Source organism: Tenrec ecaudatus, chromosome X, assembly GCF_050624435.1.
Source record: "Tenrec ecaudatus isolate mTenEca1 chromosome X, mTenEca1.hap1, whole genome shotgun sequence".
NCBI classification, from domain to species: Eukaryota; Metazoa; Chordata; class Mammalia; order Afrosoricida; family Tenrecidae; genus Tenrec; species Tenrec ecaudatus.
This window is the reverse complement of record NC_134548.1, coordinates 20938229-20959625: the sequence shown is the minus strand read 5'-3', so window position 1 is coordinate 20959625 and position 21397 is coordinate 20938229. Positions and strand designations below refer to the sequence as shown.

Genomic DNA, 21397 nt, shown 5'->3' with positions numbered 1-21397 from the left:
AGCACCCCTGGGTTAGGAGAAAGGCCAGACCTACTGGGCTGATAGAAACTAGAGGAACCCTCAAGTCTTCCCACCCTAAGATACCCATTGACCTTGGAATTAAAGCTCTTTCTACATGTCACTTCTCGGCCAAATAACAGATTATAAAATAACATTACCGTTGAATAATATGGACTTAAAAAATGAACTACATGAGACTAAATGGCCCATATTTATCCAAAAGCAACGATGAGAAGGCAAGCAGGGTAAGAGAAGCTAGATCAAGGGAAGCCACAAACAATGGAAATAATATGAATTCTGGCACATTATAAAAACTGCAAGCAATGGCATGGAAAAATTAGTATAAAGATTAAGGGGGAACCCAATTTACTGTGTAAATTCACTCAACACAATGAAATCTTTTACATTTAGAGCACCTTTTAAAAAATAGTATACAAAATTACGCACACTTGGCATAGTCTGGAGACAAACAGCTATCTCTTGGAGGCCTGCAATCGAACCCTTGTCAACTCCAGCTTCTTTCCATTTACTACCATCCTGCTGGGGGAGAGGGAAGCCAAATGGCACAAAGGACCAGATGGGGCCTGAGGGTCACATTTCACCTTCAGAAGGAAGGAGAATTGAACTGCACATTTGCCTAAGCATGCGTCATTTGAGGCAGAGTTCAGACATGCCTCCACCCCTCTAGCCTATTCTGTCACCAACAGCCCCTCCCACAATACTACTATGCTTAGTTTGATAATAAGTTTTAATGGCCACCTAGAAACAACAGACAATACTCATGATTATGGGGTTTACCAGGGAAGCTAACAGGTTACCGAAGGTGAGTATAGTTCCTTTTGTGTCTGCAATACCTCTTTTCAAACGTCCGCAGAACCATTTCTTTTTAAACTTTTTTTCTCTTCAGGGTTTTTTTTTTAATCATTATATTGGGGGCTCGTACAGCTCTTTAACACAATCCATCCATCCATTGTGTCAAGCATATTTGTACATGTGTTGCCGCCATCATTCTCAAAACATTTGCTTTCTACTTGAGCCCTTAGTATCAGCTCCTCTTTTCCCCCCTCCTTCCCCACTCCCCCTCATGAACTCTTGATAATTTATAAATTATTATTTTGTCATGTCTTACCCTGTCCGATATCTCTTTTCCCCCACTTTTCTCCTTTCTACCCCACCTTTCCTCCACCCTTCCAGTATCACTACTCTCACCACTGGCACTGAGGGGTTCATCTGTCCTGGATTCCCTGTGTTTCTAGTTCCTATCTGTACCAGTGTACATCCTCTGGTATAGCCAGATTTTCAAGGTAGAACTGGGATCTTGATGGGGCGGGGGGCAGGAAGCATGAAAGAACTAAGGGAAAGTAAATGTTTCTTTTTAAAAAATCATTTTATTGGGGGCTTGTACATTTCTTATCACAATCCATACATACATTCATTGTGTTAAGAACATATGTACATTTGTTGCCATCACCATTCTCAAAGCATTTGCCTTCTACTTGAGCCCTTTTTTCCCTCCCTCCCCACTCCCCCTACCTCTTGAACCCTTCATCATTCATATATTATTATTATTTTGTCATATATTACACTGACGTCTCCCCCACCCTCTTCTCTGCTGTCCCTCCCCCATGGAGGAGGCTATATGTAGATTCTTGTAATCAGTTCCCCCTTTCTACCCCACATTCTCTCCACCCTCCAGGCATCACCACTCTCACCACTGGTCCTGCAGGAGTCATCTGTCCTGGATTCCCTGTGTTTCCAGCTCCTATCTACCTATGTACATCCTCTGGTCCAGCCATATTTGTAAGGTAGAATTGGGATCATGATAGTGGGGGGATGGAACATTTAGGAACTACAGGAAAGTTATATGTTTAATTGTTGCTGCCTTGCACCCTGACTGGCTTGTCTCCTCCCACGTCCCTTCTATAAGGGGATGTCCAGTTGCCTACAGATGGGCTTTGGTTCCCCACTCTGCACTCCCCTCATCCACAATGATAAGATTTTTTGTTCTTTGATGCCTGATACCTGATCCCTTTAACAGCTCGTGGTCACCCAGGCTGGTGTGCTTCTTCCATGTGGGCTTTGTTGCTTCTGAGCTAGATGGTCGATTGTTTTCCTTCAAGCTTTTAAGACCCCAGACGCTATATCTTTTGATAGTCGGGCACCATCAGCTTTCTTCACCACATTTTCTATGCACCGCTTCTTCAGCGATTGTGGGGAAGGTGAGCATCATGGAATGCCAGTTTAATAGAACAAAGAGTTCTTGCATTGAGGGAGTACTTGAGTGGAGGCCCAATGTCCATCTGCTATCTTATTACTAAACCTATAAATATATGCACATAGATCTATTTCCTGGCGGACACATTTCTCTATGGTTCTTGCCCTCAGTCGTGTGGCCCCGGCTTCTGTCCTGCCTGGGCAAGTGTTACAAAGCACTTTTAGAGGTGGTTAATGCCCAGGGGCCCCCTCACTACAAGTAAACCTCCTGTCCAATGACTCAGCTTTATTCTTCCATGGACTAGGGAACCTGCCGTTCTGTCTCATGGTCTATTGCAGTGTCTCTGCTCTGTCTTGTGGTCTCTGCCTCTCCATACCAGGAGCTCTGGTGTGCTTCACTCCTCCTTTTCTCTTGGTGCTCATGAGCTGCTTTGTTCTTGCTTCTGAGATGGCTTACTTCATATTTAGTGGAATAGCAAAACTGACCAATCCTCTGCTTAGAGTTCTCTACGCTTTATTTGCATGCTCCCACCTTGTCATTTGGTGGAATTTACAAACATGGATAGAAGAGTCATATCAAGCACTTTTACTTCCCCTTGGGGAGTTCTGTGTGGAAGGCGCCACACGCTGCATCCTCACCTAGAGATTATATTTAGCTACTTATTGTACACTCATGCCTTTTCTAGTGTTTTTGTTGTTGTTCTTGCTATGTAGTAAAAATCCTAAGCTAAAATACTAGACTTTTAAATTATTTACTTAGGAATAATGAGATGTCTAGGTCTAATACTCTGCATATGTTGAAGATTTTTAATGCTTTTTCAGATAACCTCTCTCCCAAAGAAGGGCTGTATACATTCAGAAATTTCCCTGAACTTTGTCATATTTTATACCTTCTTTAGTGTTAATTGGGTGTGAAATCCTGGGACACTCATAGATGTGTAAGAGAGAAGAGAACTTTATATCAAAGAGTAATTATATATTGAGAATACATCCCAGCTCAATCCAGTACAAGTCCATGAGTCTGCTATTAGCCCATAAATCAGACTCACACTACACATGCAATAATGTAGAGTGCAGGAAGGTCACAGGCCAGTGGGTGCAGTCTTGTGGATCCAGTGGCAGTGGAAGCATCTCAGTGCTGTCTTGGGTCTCCAAGTGGTTCCTCCAGTTCTGCAAGTGTGACTGCTCAACAGGAAGTTGCAGCAGAGGGGGAGAGGGGCTCCTTGCAAGTCTCAGCAAGTCTCCACATGACTTATCAACAGGAAGACCAAGGCAGAGAGGACGTTCCCAGAATCCTCATGGGAAGGCCATGCTCTCAAGGAGGCATCATCAGGCTGTGACTTGTTGGATGGATTAGACTCCACCCCTTCAGTCTTTTAAAAAAATCATTTTATTGGGGGCTCATACAACTGTTACTACCATCCATCCATGCATCCATGTGTCAAACACATTTGTACATTTGTTGCCATCATCATACTCAAAACGTTTTCTTTCTACTTGAGCTCTTGATATCAGCTCCCTTGCTCACAAACCCTTTATAATTTTAAATTATTTTTTTCATGTCTTACACTGTCCAATGTCTCCCTTCCCACTTTTCTGTTGTCTGTCCCCCAGGGAGGGGTTATATGTAGATCATTGTGATTGGTTCTCCCCTTCTCCCCCACCTTCCTGGTATTGCTACTCTCATTATTCGTCCTGAGGGGTTAATCTGTCCTGGATTCTCTGTGTTTCCAGCTCTTAATCTGTACCAGTGTCCCTTCGCTCTTAATACCTGCAAATAGACATGAGATTATGTAACTTCCACATTAGGTGAAAGTTTTTAGAGTAAACCCACTTCCATTCTGTTTTCTTTTAAAATAGCTTTGCTATCTTGATAGGTGACATAAGACGTGCCTGTTAATTGCTTTTCTTTAATTCTAGTAGGTTTAACATTAAACACTGTTTATTGCCTTCCTAGTTAAAGTCAAATAAACTTAGATATCAGAATGTCAATGTGAATTAGTTGTTATTTACCAGCACAGGGATTTAAATGCTAAAAATTGGAGCTGTGTGTTTTTAACATAAGACGTTAGAAGATGAATGCCTTACTATTTAGTGTAGCTAAAACAAATATTATAAACGGATAGTTGAAAAAATGTATTCTCTCAGTGTAGGAGACTGGAAGTATAGACTGAGGGGATCAGTTTTAACGGGAAGCTTTGTCTGCCAGCGCTGGAGTGGGGGGTCCTGTTCTCTTTTCACTATTCCGTTGGAGATCTCCGTATGTCTCAGCTTCAGTCTTTCCCTGCGTCTAGGAGGTTCTGAGTGCAGTTTAGGATTTATAACACTGAAGATAATTACAGCCAATAAACAAATGGAAGATAATTTATAATACTGTGAATCATGACCTAACCAAGTTCCAATCTATAACAGTGATTTACAGCAAGCTATGAAGGTTGGACACAGTTGGGGCAACAACAAATTGTGTGGCTGGCACAGGACTATGCAGTGTGCCATAAAGATTGACAGCCATTCTGTTGTGCATTGGGTTGCTTTGTGCTGGAACTGACTCGATAGCACCTAACAACAACAGCAGCAGCAACATGAAGGGTAGACAATAGGCTCTAGATTTTCAGTGTTCTGTTTCTCTAACTGTACTGTTGGCAGCTCAAATCTACCAGCTGCTCCTCAGGAGAAAGATGAGGCTGTCTACTCCCGTAAACAATTTGTAATCTCACAAATCGTATATAAGATTGTTATGAATCAGTAAAAAAGGAGCCCTAGAAGTGTAGTGGGTCACGGGTTGGGCTGCTAATCACAAGATCAGTAGTGCAAACCCACCAGCCACCCTGCAGGAGGAAAATGAGGCTTTCTTTCTTTTTCTTTTTAATTTTATTGGGGGCTCGTAAAACTCTTGATCACAATCCATCCATCCATTGTGTCAAGCACATTTGTTCACTTGTTGCCATCATCATTCTCAAAACATTTGCTTTCTACATTAGCCCTTGGTATCAGGTCCGAAATTGAGGCTTTCTGCTCCCATAAAGATTGACAGCCTGAGAAATAGCGGGTAGCTCTACTTTGTTCTACAGGGTTGCTCTGAGTCGGAATCGACTTGCTGACGGTGAGTTTGAGGGTATGAGTCAGAATTAACTTGCCTGCAGTGAGTTCATGGTCCCTCTAAAGCAGGGACAGGGACAATCTTGTCTGTCCAGAGCCATTTGGATATGTAAAGCACCATTCATGAGCCATACAAAGTTAGCTTCATTTCATGAACTCCTCCCTAACATGAGGGTGGCTGGAACTGCTTTTCGCGAGTGAAGTGTGTGATGTTAGCTGGCACTGATGAGTTTGCGGACCTTCAGCCTGCGGGCCTAGACAATCCCCATCATTGCTCGGAAGGGACAGACCAGAACTTTTATTCAGGACTACCAAGGATCATGTCAGGGCCTAGCACAAATCCTTTTCCATTTTAATATACAGTTGTCCCTCAATATTTGGGGGGTGGGGCGGAGATTGGGTATAAAAATCATGGATGCTGAAGTCTAATAGAAAATTATCTATTTCCAGATAATCTTGGACCTCTGTATATGTTAAGTCATTTTTATAATACGTAATCCAGTGCAAATGCTATGTAAATAGTACTTTGTGCTCCCTCTTTTTTATATTGGAAAAGTTTTTGTTTCTTTTATTTATTTGTAAATACTTTTATTGGGAGCTCTTACATCTCTTATCACAATCCATACATTCCTCCAATGTGTCAAGCACATTTGCACATGCCGCCATCATCATTTTCAAAGGATTCTCTTCCCACTTGAACCCCTGATATCAGCTCCCCATTTTGTCCCTCTCCCTCCCCCGCCACGAACCCTCATGAATGCTTGATAAGTTATAGATTATTTTTTCCATGTCTTGCATCATCCTCCATTGCCCCTCACCCACTTTTCTGTTATTTGTCCCCCTCGAGGGGGTTCTAGGTTGATCTTTGTGATCGATTCCCCATTTCCCCCCCCAACCCTCTTTTTTTTCCATTTTTAAAAAGCATTTTATTAGGGACTCTTACAGCTCTTATCACAATCCATACATACATCAATTGTGTAAAGCACATCTGTACATTTTTGCCCTCAATTTTTTTTACATTTTATTAGGGGCTCATACAACTCTTATCACAATCCATACATATACATACATCAATTGTATAAAGCACATCCGTACATTCTTTGCCCTCATCATTTTCAAAGCATTTGCTCTCCACTTAAGCCCTTTGGATCAAGTCCTCTTCCCCCCCCTCCCCGCTTCCCCTTCCCTCATGTGCCCTTGATAATTTATAGATTGTTATTTTGTCATATCTTACCCTATCCGGAGTCTCCCTTCCCCGCCTTCTCTGCTGTCCGTCTCCCAGGGAGGAGGTCACATGTGGATCCTTGTAATCGGTTCCCCCTTTCCAACCCACTTAGCCTCTACTCTCCCAGTTTCGCCTCTCACACCCCTGGTCCTGAAGGTATCATCCACCCTGGATTCCCTGTGCCTCCAGCTCCAACAACCTCTGCCCTATCCAGTCCTGCAAGGTAGAATTCGGATCATGGTAGTTGGGGGGAGGAAGCATCCAGGATCTGGGGGAGAGCTGTGTTCTTCATCGGTACTACATCGCACCCTGACTGACCCATCTCCTCTCCTAAACCCCTCTGTGAGGGGATCTCCAGTGGCCGACAAATGGGCCTTGGGTCTCCACTCTGCACTTCCCCCTTCATTCACTATGGTATATATATATATATATATATATATATATATATATATATATATATATATATATTGCATGATGCCTTATACCTGGTCCCTTTGGCACCTTGTGATCACACAGGCTAGGGTGCTTCTTCCATGTGGGCTTTGTTGCTTCTGAGCTAGATGGCCGCTTGTTCACCTTCAAGCCTTTAAGACCCCGGACACTATGTCTTTTGATAGCCGGGCACCATCAGCTTTCTTTGCCACATTTGCTTATGCACCCATTTGTCTTCAGCGATCGTATCATGGAGGTGTGAAGCCAATGATATGATTTTTTGTTCTTTGATGCCTGATAACTGATTCCTTCGGGACCACGTGTTCACACAGGCTGGTGTGTTCTTCCATGTGGGCTTTGTTGCTTCTGAGCTAGATGGCCGCTTGTTTACCTTCAAGCCTTTAAGACCCCAGATGCTCTATCTTTTGATAGCCGGGCACCATCAGCTTTCTTCACCACATTTACTTGTTCACCCACTTTGGCTTCAGCAGTTGTGTCGGGAGGGTGAGCATCGTAGAGTTCCAATTTAATAAAAGAAAGTATTCATGCATTGAGAGAGTACTTGAGTAGAGGCCCAAGGTCCTTCTGCCACCTTAATACTAAACCTATAAATGTAGACACATAGATCTATTTCCCCATCCTCATATATATATTTGCATGTACATATCTTTGTCTAGACCTCCATAAATGCCCTTTGACTCCTAGCTCTTTCCTCCATCTCCCTTGACTTTCCTCCTGCCCTACTACCATGCTCCGCCCCCACCTGGGTTACAGCTATACCTCTTCTTTACGTAACCTTACCCTTGATCATTCCCTACTAGCCTGTCACTCCCCCCTCACTACCATTTTGGGTCCCATGTTGTTCTTTTGTTCCTGTGTTTGTTAACACCACTTCCTTACCCCCCCCCACCTCCCCCCACTCCAAGTCCCCCCAGAACTGTCGGCCCCATTGTTTTTCCTCCAGATAGTTCATCCAGCCTGTCTTATTTAGACAGACCTGTGGAGACAGTAACATGCACGAAAACAAGACAGAGGAAAACAAAGCAACAGTATACAACCAGACAACAAAACAACAACAACAACAAACCAGTGACAAAGAACAACCCTCTTTTAATCTTCCTGGTATCTACTCTCCTTATTGGCCCTGAGGGGTATATCTATCCTGGATTCCCTGTGTTGAGGGCTCTTATCAGTAGCAGTGTGCATGCTCTGGTATAATCTGTTTTGTAAGGTAGAAATTAGGTCATGGTAGTGGGGTGAAGGAAGCACCAAAGAGCTAGAGGAAAGTTGTGTGTTTCATTGGTGCTATACTGTACCCTGACTGTCGCATCTCTTCACTATGACCCCTCTGTGAGGGAATGTCCTATTGTCTAGAGATGGGCATTGGGTTTCCACCCCATTCCCCCCCCCTCCATACACCTTGGGTATGATTTTGTTCTGGGTCTTAGATGCCTGATTCCTGATCCCATAGACACCTCATGATCACACAGGCTGGTGTGATTCTCCCATGTGGGCTTTGTTGTTTCTCAGCTAGATGACTGCTTGTTTATCATCAAGCTTTTAAGACCCCGGACACTAGCTTTTGATAGCTGGGCAACATCAGTGTTCTTCACCATATTTGTTCATATGCATTTTGTCTTTAGCGATCGTGTCAGGAAGGTGAGCATCACAGGATGCCAGATTGTTAGAACAAAGTGTTCTTGTGTTAAGGGAGTACTTGAGGCTCAATGTCTATCTGCAACCTTAATTCTTAACATATATATATATATATATATATATATATATATGTACATAGTTCTATCTACCTACCTACCTACCTATGTACATGCCTGTATTTAGGACTCTATAAATGTCCTTTGCTTCCTGGTTTTCTATTTCCTTTTTACTTCCCTCTTGTCCCACCATCATGTTCGGCCTTCATTTGGGTTTAGTAATTACTCGCTGCTACATTGCCCTTGATTGAGTCCCCCTAGGCATCCTATGACCTTCCTTCCATTGATTTTAGTTCAATTGTTGTTCGCTTGTCCCTGGGTTGCCCCCACCCCTTTTCTCCTACATCCACTTCTCCAGTTGCGCTCCCTCTTAGTCTTTGAGTAATTGCTCTAACCACTTCATTGCTACCCTCCCCACCTGAGTTAGTTAGTTTGTTGTGTCAACCTGGCTGATAAACACATGTGGGGTTAATTGAAGGGCGGAGGGATAAATGGCTCAGTGAGTCTCGCCTTTCGAGTTCTCAGGTCTCTTGCTTTGTGATGGTCGGACCAGGGTGCAGCTGCCTTAGCAGTTCCCAGCTTCAGCTGGCAAGGCTCACTTCCTGCAAGACATCCCCAAAGAGAAGCCACATGGACCTACCCTGATGGAGCCCTAGGTGCTGGCGAAGGTATCCTATGACCTTCCTTCTATTGGTTTTAGTTCACTTGTTCCCTTGCCTCTGGGTTGGTTTCACCTCCCCCCTCCTTTCTCCCACCTCCCCTTCTCCAGTTGTGCTCCCTCTAACCACTTCATTGCTACCCTCCCTACCCCAATATTTTTTTGATCCATGGTTGGTTGAATCTGCAGGTTCTAAATCCAAGGCTATGGAGGGCCAATTGTAACATATTTTCATTTTTGTTATTGTGGAGCATATACATCAATTCGGCACTGTCTGTCTGGGCATGTACCATTTAGTGATGTTGAGGACATCCTTCAAACTGTGCAACTGTTCTCAGCCTCTGGGATTGGTTCTTCCCCCCGTTTCCTAGGGGATCATTTACGTTAGCATGGATCCTCTTTATGTGGGCCAGTGTTTTCTTTTGAATCATCCACGTTGCGTAATCTCAGTTTTACTTCAGTTAGGTCTACTCTAAGCTTGTGCTTAGGCATTTCTTCAGTGAGCAGTCTTGGAGGATGGCGTCTGTATCAGTGATTTCTTTACAGAAGTTCACGTCAATCCAGTAGGATTTACAGTGTGTTGTACTCCTGTGTTACTGCCAAACTGTTTCTTGTAGCCACCCAATCTTCTGTGCCTACAGTCACTTTATGAGGGTCTGCTGCTCTCTCACCTCTTAGAGCCAGGAGTTTGATTCCTAAAAAAAAATGAAGTGACTTTTCTACCCCTGCAATGTCCTCCTGAGGCATTCCAACTTTTTACTTTTTCTTTTCAATGAGTCTGTGAACAGGTTGATATTTCTGAAACATGCTTGCTTCTGTGGGATGGCTAGGCAATTTTAGTTTTTCTTGGTCCGTAGGACGCTGGCTGGGGCTATTTAGTGATGTTTGCCGGAAGCTTTCGTAGGGCTGAAACATACAGTGCCTTAGATGGGGTGGCTGGATGGGATAGGCCTGACCAGAAGAGTCAGACTTCTTAGGTGGTCTGAACTGTACCATTTTCCTGCCTCAACTAATGAGGCATACTTTTATAAAAGTTTTATAGATAACTAACTTGGAAATACTGCATGATACAACCTCCTTTTTGGCATCTTAGAATTCATGTTAGCTTCCTACAGACTGAAATGTATGTAGGGTCATGGAAAACCGCGTTTGTTTCAGCAGGCTCTGTGAAACCTATTTCATCATCGACAGTACTCGCTCATGCTTGCTCGCAGTTGCTCTCTTTACATTTAAGAACAACTTGAACACACTTGGAGTTTTTGTCATTTACAAAGCTGGGATCACACCCTGTTTTCTATTTTGTAGCATGAAAGACAGTAGAGTGTATTTATTGTCCAAGAAAGAAGTTATCTTCTTTCATTAAGAAGCATCAAATACTAGAATTACACTTTAAAAATCATTTTATTATGGGCTCATACAACTCTTATCACAATCCATACATACATCAATTGTGTAAAGCACATCTGTACATTCATTGCCCTCATCATGCTCAAAACATTTGCCCTCCACTTAAGCCCCTGGCATCAGGTCCTTTTTTTCCCCTCCCTCCCTGCTCTCCCCTCCTTCATGAGCCCTTGATTATTATTTTGTCATATCTTACCCTGTTTGACATCTCCCTTCACCCACTTTTTCTGTTGTCTGTCCCCCAGGGAGGAGGTCACATGTAGATCCTTGTAATAGGTTCCCTCCTTCCAACCCACTCACCCTCTACCCTCCCCCCTCCTGGTATACCCACTCTCACCACTGGTCCTGAAGGGATCATCTGTCCTGGATCCCCTGTGTTTCCAGTTCCTATCTGTACCAGTGTATATCCTCTGGCCTAGCCAGACTTGCAAGGTAGAATAGAATTACACTCTTAAAACTAAATTTAGGAATGATATTTTAAATTTGACCTTTGTAGTTTTTAAGGGCTGACAGTCTTGCTTTTGACAGTCTAGTTGCTTTTGCTTGCTATCCCTACCAGTGTTTTCTAAAATGTTAACTTCCAAATTCTGCATAATAATCTTTTGGCATTATGACCCTTACAAATGAATGAGGGAGATGAAGTGTATCAGGGGAATGGTAAAGGTCCATTTATAAGCTATTTGCCTCCATTTCAGCACAATACAAATTTGTGTTGTTATTTCTGTTTCTAGACAATGCCAAGCTAAACGGAAATAATGCTCGATGCTTAAACATTTGCAAGTTCATCCAGGATCCTTTATTGAACCTCATGATAACTTTTATGTTAGTGAAATGTGGTTTGTGGCAAATCACTCAATAAGATAAGCATGGGCTTGCTTATGTTATTCTGTAGCGAAGAGGTCCACACGTTTTTCGCAACATCAAAAGCAACTATTTACTACAGGTTAGTAAATAAGCACAAGTAAGCCCCTCCTTACCTTGCTTGCCATGTACTTTTTCCTTGCCAGGGATTATTGAAGAGAGGCTTTTAGTCTAGGCCATTATGCAAAGATCCACATGCAACTGGAGGATAGCTATATCATTACAGAACTGCCACCCCCCTGACCAACCAAAGTGGACACATAACCTTAACTATCACAGCTCATGTTACTCATACCTCACACCTTGGCATTTATGACAGCCAGGTGTATGCTGTTAATGTGCAAAATCATTGATTGTAGGAGTTTCACTATTGTCGTAGATGCACAGTCACGTAACAGAATAGTCCATGAGTGTCAGGAAGTGTAATCACCTTTTACAAATGCAGACCCTGAGACTTAGAGGGGGAAAGTGACGTCTCAAAGTCCACACTGTTACTATGGAGGTAGAGTAGGTCTAGACTAGGCCTAGTATTTTGATCCTTTGGCACATTTCATACATATTTTCTCACTTGTTATAATAAAGTGTTATCTAATGCTATATATAACAGAATACAGTCAAATATCAAGCATTTGGTATTTGTTTTAATTCCATGAAACTTTCTCCAGTCAGGATTGAGCCTCTAAATTGATTTGTGAATACTTGTCCCTTTCCCAGGCAATAACAAATTCATTTACTATAAACTAGGTAACAGGAAAGAGGTAAAAATAGGGATTTGGCAAGTCCCCATAAGCCTTTAAGGGCCCTTGAAAAATCATTGAGGATTCTTGCTGGTGCCATAGTTAAGTGGTTTGGTGGTTTGAGCCCACCAGCCAGCTCCATGAGAGAAAGATGTGGCCATCTGCTTCTATAAAACTTTACAACTGAGAACCCCTCAGGGACAGTTCTGCTGTGTCCTATTGGGTCTCTGTGAATCGGAATTAACTCATTGACAATGGTTTCGTTGGTTTGTTTCTGAGTTTGGAGTTCTTCTTTTTTTAAAAGAGCATTTTACCAGGGGCTCTTACAGCTTTTAGAACAATCCATACATCAATTGTATCAAGCAAATTGTAAAAATGTTGCCATCATTATTTCTAAACATTTGCTTTCTATTTGAGACCTTAGTATCAGCTCTTCTTTATTCTACCCCCCTTGTGACACCTTGATAAGTTATAAATTATTATTATTTTAATATCTTATACTGACCGCTCTCTCCCTTCCCCCATGGTTTCTGTTGTTCATCCTCCTCGGGGTACTGGTGTTGGTGGTGTTGGTGGTGATGTGTCGATCAAAGTGATTGGTTGCCCCTACCTCCCCTCCTCTCCCCACCTTACCCCCACCCTCATGGTATCACTACTCCCATTTGTGTTCCTGAGGGGTTTATCTGACCTGGATTCCACATGTCATGAGCTCTTATCTGTACCAGTGTCCATGCTCTGGTCTAGCTTCTTGAGAAAACTGTTGTATCATGAAATTATTTTGATTCAAGGGGGTTGACGTCAGTTGGAGTTTGAGGTTCTGGTCCTCTGTGTGGGTTCCTGGGGAGGGAGGGTGGTGTGGTTGAAATGATGCTGGCCATAACTAGTCCTACCTTTGCCACTAGCTAGTTCTGGACAACAGCTGGGGAGCTTCCTCTCTCTAGAATGGATTCTTCCTCCATCAAAGAGGGGCACCATTTTAGCTTCAGAATCCTCATCCTTCACTTGATTCAACTGCTTGGTTTGTGGAATATTTTTGTGACTCTTTTGCACATCATATTAAAAAATCTGTCCCATTTCAGGTGTGTATGCTTGAAAAATGGAGCTTGAATACATTCTCTGAGCTTCTCTGCCTCCCTAGGCTGATTGCCACAAGGCAGAGGTCAGTCATGCCTCCACCCTCCAGGCTGCTTTTTTCATTTGCTTATTTATTAAATAATCCTGTATTGAGTATTTTCGTTGCTAGTTCTTAAGTTGCTGGATATTCCACAGCAACACTGTTGCTATCATGAAAGCGTAGGCCATCAGCAGTGCAGCCCACAGCCCGGGCCCTCCCCAGGGTCTCTTTAGTAGTTCCCACATTCCTCTGGCTAAAGACTGCTGTTGCATCTGATGGACAATGCCAACAATCGAATCAAAAGCGATGTTCCCACTGTGTTCAATATTTTTTTCTGCTGCTTTCTGGATGGTTCCTTGAAGGTTTTGATGATCAGGGACCACTTCAACCTGGGCTGGCTTGTTCTCAACAGGCTCATACAACTCCTATCACAGTCCATACATACATCAATTGTGTAAAGCACATTTGTACATTCATTGCCCTCATCATTCTCGAAACATCTGCTCTCCACCCAAGCCCTTGGCATCAGGTCCTCACTTTTTTCCCCTCCCTCATGATCCCTTGATAATTTATAAATTATTATTTTGTCATATCTTGCTCTGTCACCCTCCATTCTTCTTAGCCTGACCCTCTGAACCCTTCCTCCCATGGCCCTCCAGTCCCCCCCGCCCACTCATCTACTGGGTTCTGGAATTTATTGCCTTGTCATACATAGCTTTCAGGTGATGTTCACAATTCGAAGGTTGATTAGGGAAATTAACAAGTCACAATCCAGGTGTGAAATGCTCAGGATACAATTGGTGAGTCAGGACAGTTTTCTGTCTGCCATGGTTACAAGCAGGCCGCTTTCTGGCTCTTGCCTGGCCTCTGCCCTGCTGGGGCAATGTTATAAAGCCTTTTTAGGGCTGCTAATAAATGCCTAAAGGGCATGCCACTCCACAGTAAGCCTCACCTGGAAGGCACTCTTCAGCTCCAAGGGTCAGCAAACCCTGTTCCCTCCATTAAGTGCCCAGAGCTACCGCATTTCACAAGTCAGCCTCCTGCCCCAAAGCACTCATCTTGATTTGCTCTGTGGGCTGGGAACTCAACTGCTCTGTCTCATGCTCTGCCCCCGGTTCTGCTGCAGTTCCCCTGTCACCCCTCTGGTGTCAAGGCTGTCTTCAGCCTCTTGGCTCCGGCTCCACTAATCCAGCTGCCCACTGACTCACATCATGGCTAACAATGAGCGCACTTTCATTGCCAGCAAGCCCATGGGTGTGTAGCTCAGCCTGGTGGGTGAAATCATCAGGCACTTTGAGAAGAAGGGATTTTGCCTTGTGGCCATGAAGTTCATTATGGCTTCCGAAGAACACCTGAAGCAGCACTACGTTGACCTTAAAGACCGCCCATTCTTCCCAGGGCTGGTGAAGTACATAAACTCAGGGCCAGTGGTGGCCATGTCTGGGAGAGGCTGAATTTGGTGAAGATGGGCCAGGTGATGCTGGGGGAGACCAAACGAGTAGATTCTAAACCAGGCACCATTTGAGGGGACTTTGGTATTCTAGTTAGCAGGAACAGCATTCATAGCAGTGACTTGCTCAAAGGCGCGGAGAAAGAAATCAGTCTGTGGCTTAAGCCGGGGAATTGGTGGACTACAAGTCTGTGGCTGTGACGGTCTACGAGAAAGAGGAAGACAAAACAATCCCATCTCCGAGACCAGAGTCACATCCTGACACAACTCTTGTCTTGGTGTGCTAGAGTCCTCGGAGAGGACCTGCTGGCCCTGATTCACTGGTGGGGCAAACAATGCCTCCACAAAACAAAACAAAACAAACCAATCCCATCTCCGTGTCCCCGTTGGCACTGCTCGGTGTACCCGTCTGCATACAGCTCTTCCTTCCAGGATTGGAAGATGTAGGATTGACCAATACGGTCTTTGAAGATTGAAAGAAAATGTCTTCTAGTGGGCCACCCAAGACTGTGGCATTAGTCATCCTTCAGGTCTGAAATGAAACTTGCCCCTGTGTTGGAATAACCACTTAAGAGCAAAAGGGCAGCCTTTACCCAAGGACAAAGTGCACAGATGTAGGAAGGAAGTAGGAATGAAAATAGGAGACGTGGAAGAAGTGGGGTAAGTGCTGGTACACTGAGGCGATCGCAGTGGATGAGATGAAGCAAAATGTGTATGAGTTGTTGAATGTAAAACTGACCCTGTGCTTAGGAAGCCTTCATCTGAGTCATCATAAGAGGTAAGCAAACAACCCTCCCACACAAAAATAAAAGAAAGATCTCTGTTAGCCAGAGGCATCGAGAAATTAATACCCCAAAGGGTAAGGGCAATTTGGGCTCTGTGTCACAGGAATTGTGCACTTTTAATAGAGGGAACAGATGACTAGAATAAAACTATAATGGAAGTAAACTGAAAATTATAAGTAACAAGGTGTTGGTATATCAAGACTGTACACACACACACACACACACACACACTATGCCACCAACTATTAAGGACCCGAGGTGGAGTAGTAGGTTTCAGGTGTTGGCAGTTCAAACCTATCAGTCACTCCTAGGAAAAAAGCTGAGGCTTTCTGCTCCCATAAAGGTTTATAGCCTCATAAACTCCAGAGAGCAGTTCTACTTGGCTCTAGGATCCCTATGAGTTCGAACCAACACTATAGTAGATGGCTGAGTGTTTAATTGGTTGTGAAATTTATTGAGTTGCAATCCATATTAAAAATATCAGTGCATCACATCATGCTAAATATGCAAAACTCATTATATATGTGCATTGTGTGTATGCACACATTTGTATATATGCCATGTCACCTGTAAAATGTTTTTCTAACTGAGTTAAGGTAAAAAGATTGGCTTTTTGTCATCAATGAGAGGAATACATTCATTTCAAATTAAGATGCATATGGTGGTGTCGTGCGTTGTTGGGCTGGTAACCACAAGGTTGGTAGTTCAAATTCACCAGCCACTCAAATGAGACTATCTGCTCCCATAAAGACTTACTGCCTCAGAAACCTTACAAAGTTGCTAGGAGTTGGAATTGGTCAATAGCAGTGAGTGGTGGTGGACGTGAGTGTGACTTCTTTAATTATGTAGCAGATAGATGCACAGTAAATGGTTGTTCAAATAAATAATTTAAGCAGTTGGTGGAGGTGAGCTAAAGTATGAGTGGAATTAGAGAAGGGTTAGACAAGATTATGAAGTGATGTCATAGAACAGCCAAGGCAAAGGTACAGAGTCAGCATGATTTATGTATGGGCTGGTGGCATAGTGGTTATGAGTTGGGTCGCTAATTGCAAGGTCAGCAGTTTGAAACCACCAGGTACTCCGAGGGAGAAAGAAGGAACTTTCAACTCCCATAAAAGTTACAGTCCCAGACACTCATGGGAGAAGTAGTCTCTATATAAGGTTGCTATGAATTGGCATTGACTAGGTGGCAATGAGTTGGGAAGATCAACCTGGCTGGAGTGTTGGCTATGGGTTTTGTGGAGTGGATCTACAGCAAAATACTGGGCAAGTGTGTTACCTTATGTTGTTTAATGATCTTATCTACATTACTGTTCCCTCATTTCCAATACTGTTCTCCTGTATTCAACTTGTTGTATGCAAGGTAACACAGGTATCACAACCTCAACAGAATTACTGGGTTTCAGTTGCCACATAATATCACATATACTCTTGTATAAGCTGAGGCACCTTATACAACAGAAAACCGAGGGGCTTTTTCAGCATAAAAAAAATGAGCTAAAAAACCCCGGCTTACACTCAAGTATATATGGTAGGTACCTAGGGAATAGTCCAAAAGGCTTATTGCCTTTACTCTGTTGTATATGTAAGAGATTATATGTATTCATATGTAATTCTACGATTCTCTAAAAGTTATTTTTATCTGAAGCTACCAAAGCAGTGGTTCTGACTTACCAAAAACGAGACTTACTGCCATCAAGTCGATTCTGACTTATAGTGATCCTATGTAAGGATATAAATCTATACAGGTACAGACACCCTCATCTTTCTCCATTGTAGCAGCTGGTGGGCTTGAACCACTGACCTTGAGGTTAGTAGCCCAACGTTTGCCAAAATTACCTCTAGATCTTGTTACTAAACAGCATTCTGGGCCTTATCCCAGAGTTTTCACTTTGCAGGGCTGGAGTACGATGTACTTAGCTTTTCATTGGTTTGTTTTGTGTGTGTGTGTGTGTGTGTATATATATATATATATATATATATATATATATATATATATATATATATAGAGAGAGAGAGAGAGAGAGAGAGAGAGAGAGAGAGAGAGAGAGAGAGAAAGAGAGAGATATGAAACTAACCATTCATTGGAAAGTGAACAATTCAGTGGCATTTAACACATTCACAAACTTGTGCGACCACCACATCGATCTCATTCCAAATGACAATCTGATTTTCAAACGTTCCCCCTACCTCATTGTTACCTACATTAAGAAAACCACAGTGCCTTGTGCTGGGCGCCACCTCTTGGCCTGAGGGCCACAGTGCAGCATACTTCCTCTAATGACTAGTGAGAAAACTTCCAAAGCTTCTTCTGGTGTCCTGATTGAACTATACAGAAGGCCAGCGCTCCAGGTTAACAGAAGTAAAGCTGAAGATTTGATTCATAACTTCCCTCTATTGCAGTGGTTCTCAACCTGTGGGTCGCGACCCCTTTGGATGTCGAACAACCCTTTCAGAGGGGTTGCCCGATTCATAACAGTAGCAAAATGACAGGAAGTAGCAACAAAAATAATTTTATGGTTGGGGGGATCACCACCACATGAGGAATTGTATGAAAGGGTCGCGGCATTAGGAAGGTTGAGAACCAATGCTCTATCAGGTAAGCAATTACAGCTCCAGAAATCCTATCCTGGAACCCTAGCCAGTCAAGGGTCTCAGCACCCCTGTAGGACAGAGTAGAATGCCGGAATCTACTAGGTGCCAGTGAGTTTGGGTTTTCTACTCCTGTAAAGAGTCTGGGAAACTCACAGGAAGTGCTGCCCTGTCCTAGAGGGTTGCTGAGTTGGCATCGACTCAGTGGCAGTGAGCATTGTGGAAGGAAACCAGTGTCTGGAGGTGGGGTCACAGTACTATGTTTTTTTTTCCACACACTCTCCGGGGTCCACTTTCAGTGGTGCCTTAGGACATGAGACCATACCTTCCTTGAACCCTATCTTTCCTTGTAGTGGCTCTTGCAAGCCTTTGGGCCATCACAGGGCTTGGCTGTTCAGCACTGATTCACTGGATGGCGTTTCTTTTCTTTTGCAGGCCGAGTTCCTCTATGAGACTGGCTTTCTGGAGGGAAGAGTCAGTCATATCTTTTCACGGCTTGCCTAGAAGCGGGAAGTGCAGAGTGGAGACCCAAGGCCCATTTGTCGGCCAATGGAGATACCCACACAGAGCGGTTTAGGAGAGGAGATGGGTCAGTCAGGGTGCGATGTAGTACCGATGAAGAACACAGCTCTCCCCCAGATCCTGGATGCTTCCTCCCCCAAACTACCATGATCCGAATTCTACCTTGCAGGACTGGATAGGGCAGAGGTTGTACACTGGTGCATATGGGAGCTGGAGGCACAGGGAATCCAGGGTGGATGATACCTTCAGGACCAAGGGTGTGAGGGGTGATGCTGGGAGAGTGGAGGGTGAGTGGGTTGGAAAGGGGGAACTGATTAAAAGGATCCACATGTGACCTCCTCCCTGGGAGATGGACTGCAGAGAAGGGGGGAAAGGGAGACTCTGGATAGAGCAAGATATGACAAAATAATGATCTATAAATTAACAGGGGCTCATGAAGGAGGGGGAGCGGGGAGGGAGGGAAAAAAAAAGAGGACCTGATGCAGGGGACTTAAGTGGAGAGCAAGTGCTTTGAGAGTGATTAGGGCAAAGAATGTATGGATGTGCTTTATACAATTGATGTATTCATATGTATGGATTGTGATAAGAGTTGTATGAGCCCCTAATAAAATATAAATAAATAAAAAAGAAAAGTACCCCGTATGCACCTCTAAGTGTTTTCTACCTGAACAAAAGGAATGATTATGGTGAATTTGGGGGTTTGATTTCACTCTAGAATCTTTTAAGAAAGATGCCTACTTGTGTTCTGTGGACCATGTGGAAGCATTCGACTATGGCTAGCTTTCAGAGTGGGTGTTCCAGACACTACGCTGTGATGCTGCCGAGCGTCTGCCCGGCATCTGCTGCTGTCAGCCGAGATCCATGTGGCAAAACTCGCTTTTGTCCGTTGGTACCGTTGCTGTTTGTCATCTGTTAGGGCATGGAAAAAATCATGCCTGGTGTTTCAGAGAAACTTCGGGCCACCTCTTGAGTGATGGTTTTGGATAGGTTCTTTTTTTAAGGAAAAAAAAAACACCTTTTATTGGGACCTCATATCTTATCACAATCCATACATTCATCCAGTGTCAAGCACATTTGCATACGCTGCCATCGTTTTCAAAGCATTCTCTTCCCACTTGAACCCCTGATATCAGCTCCCCATTTCTTCCCCCTCACTCCCCTGCCCGCTCTCCCTCATGAACCCTTGATAAGTTATAGATTATTTCCATATCTCACATCATCCGCTGTTGCCCCTCACCCACTTTTGTTATTTGTCCCTCTGGGAGGGAGTTCTAGGTCGATCCTTGTGATCAATTCCCCTTCTCCCCCTCCCCTCCCCTAATCCTCCTGGTATCTCTTCTCTCCTTGTTAGCCCTGAGGGGGTTATCTACCCTGGATTCCCTGTGTTGCGGGCTCTTAACTGTAGCAGTGTACATGTTCTGGTCTAATCCAATTTGTAAGGTAGAATTGAGGTCATGATAATGGGGTGAAGGAAGCACCAAAGAACTAGAGGAAAGTTTTGTGTTTCACCAGTGCTAAACTTCACCCTGACTGATGGCCTGGCTCTATTCTGCTGCACAGGCAGTTACTATACTGGTTTCATCTGTTAGCAGCTGCCCCTCGACCAGGCCTGATCAACCTAGCCATCCTTGGCATTTGGAGGCAGATCATTCATTCCTTTTTGGTAGGGGCTGTCCTTGGCACTGCATGTTTAGCAGCATCCCTGACCTCTAGCCACTACATGTCATTAACACTATTAATGTCTCCACATTCCCTTATCCCGTGGGTGAAGGTGGGCAAGGGCAATATGGCCCCCAGTTGGATTATGCTAGGTTAGCATCTTTCATGAATGTTTCCAGCCAACTACATCCCATCAGCCCCTGGGCCCATCTTCTCCAGAACAGAAAACTCTCCTTTCAGAACACTTTCTCCAGTCACCTTTCTGGAATCTAATTTCGGACTTGTGGACTGTCAGGCTACTGTGTGAAGTTGATGTTTCCAAGGTCAGCAGTTCAAAGCCACCTAACCGTAGAAAACTATGCTTATAGCCTGTTCTTCAACTCTCCCCTGCAAAGGTAGACGGGCCAACCTTTGGACGTGGTAGAATATTTCAGAATCCAGAAACTAGAAGTAGCCTGTTGTTGGTAGGTATTGGAAAAAGTTGGTTCCAACTCGCAGCGAGTGGGCACAGAGTCCAACAGAATGGGCACTGCCCGATCCCAGGCTCCTCACCGTTGTTGAGTCTTATGCTTGCGCCCATGCAGCAACTGGCGAGTCCATCCCCTTGAGGGTCTTTCCCCTCCACGCCCCCCCCCCCCCCCCGGGGTCCACCAGCAGGCTTCTGCCATTACTAGAGAGCGGCTGGCTATGTGGCTTTCGGGAAGCAATGTATCTGCACTTCCGTTTCCTCAGTCAGGAAAAGAACGAACTCAAGGAGTCGCCCTGAGGATTAGAAGAAATGATGCACCTGATGGGCTCAATGTGATGGCTGTTTCCACCTGACTTTCCTCGTTTTGGAAAGTGGAGGGTGGCTAATGTGAACACCAACTTCGCTTGGGCTTGTGACACGGATTTTAATTTTTTCTCTCTCAAGAAATCACTAGGGCAACGCAG

The 21397-nt window shown here is 44.0% G+C and overlaps 2 pseudogenes; both read left to right on the top strand.

Moving 5' to 3' along the window:
- Window positions 1-14667: 14667 nt before the first annotated feature.
- LOC142433194 (nucleoside diphosphate kinase B pseudogene) lies at window positions 14668-15193 on the top strand (annotated as a pseudogene).
- LOC142435340 (small nucleolar RNA SNORA3/SNORA45 family) lies at window positions 15145-15247 on the top strand (annotated as a pseudogene).
- Window positions 15248-21397: the final 6150 nt, after the last annotated feature.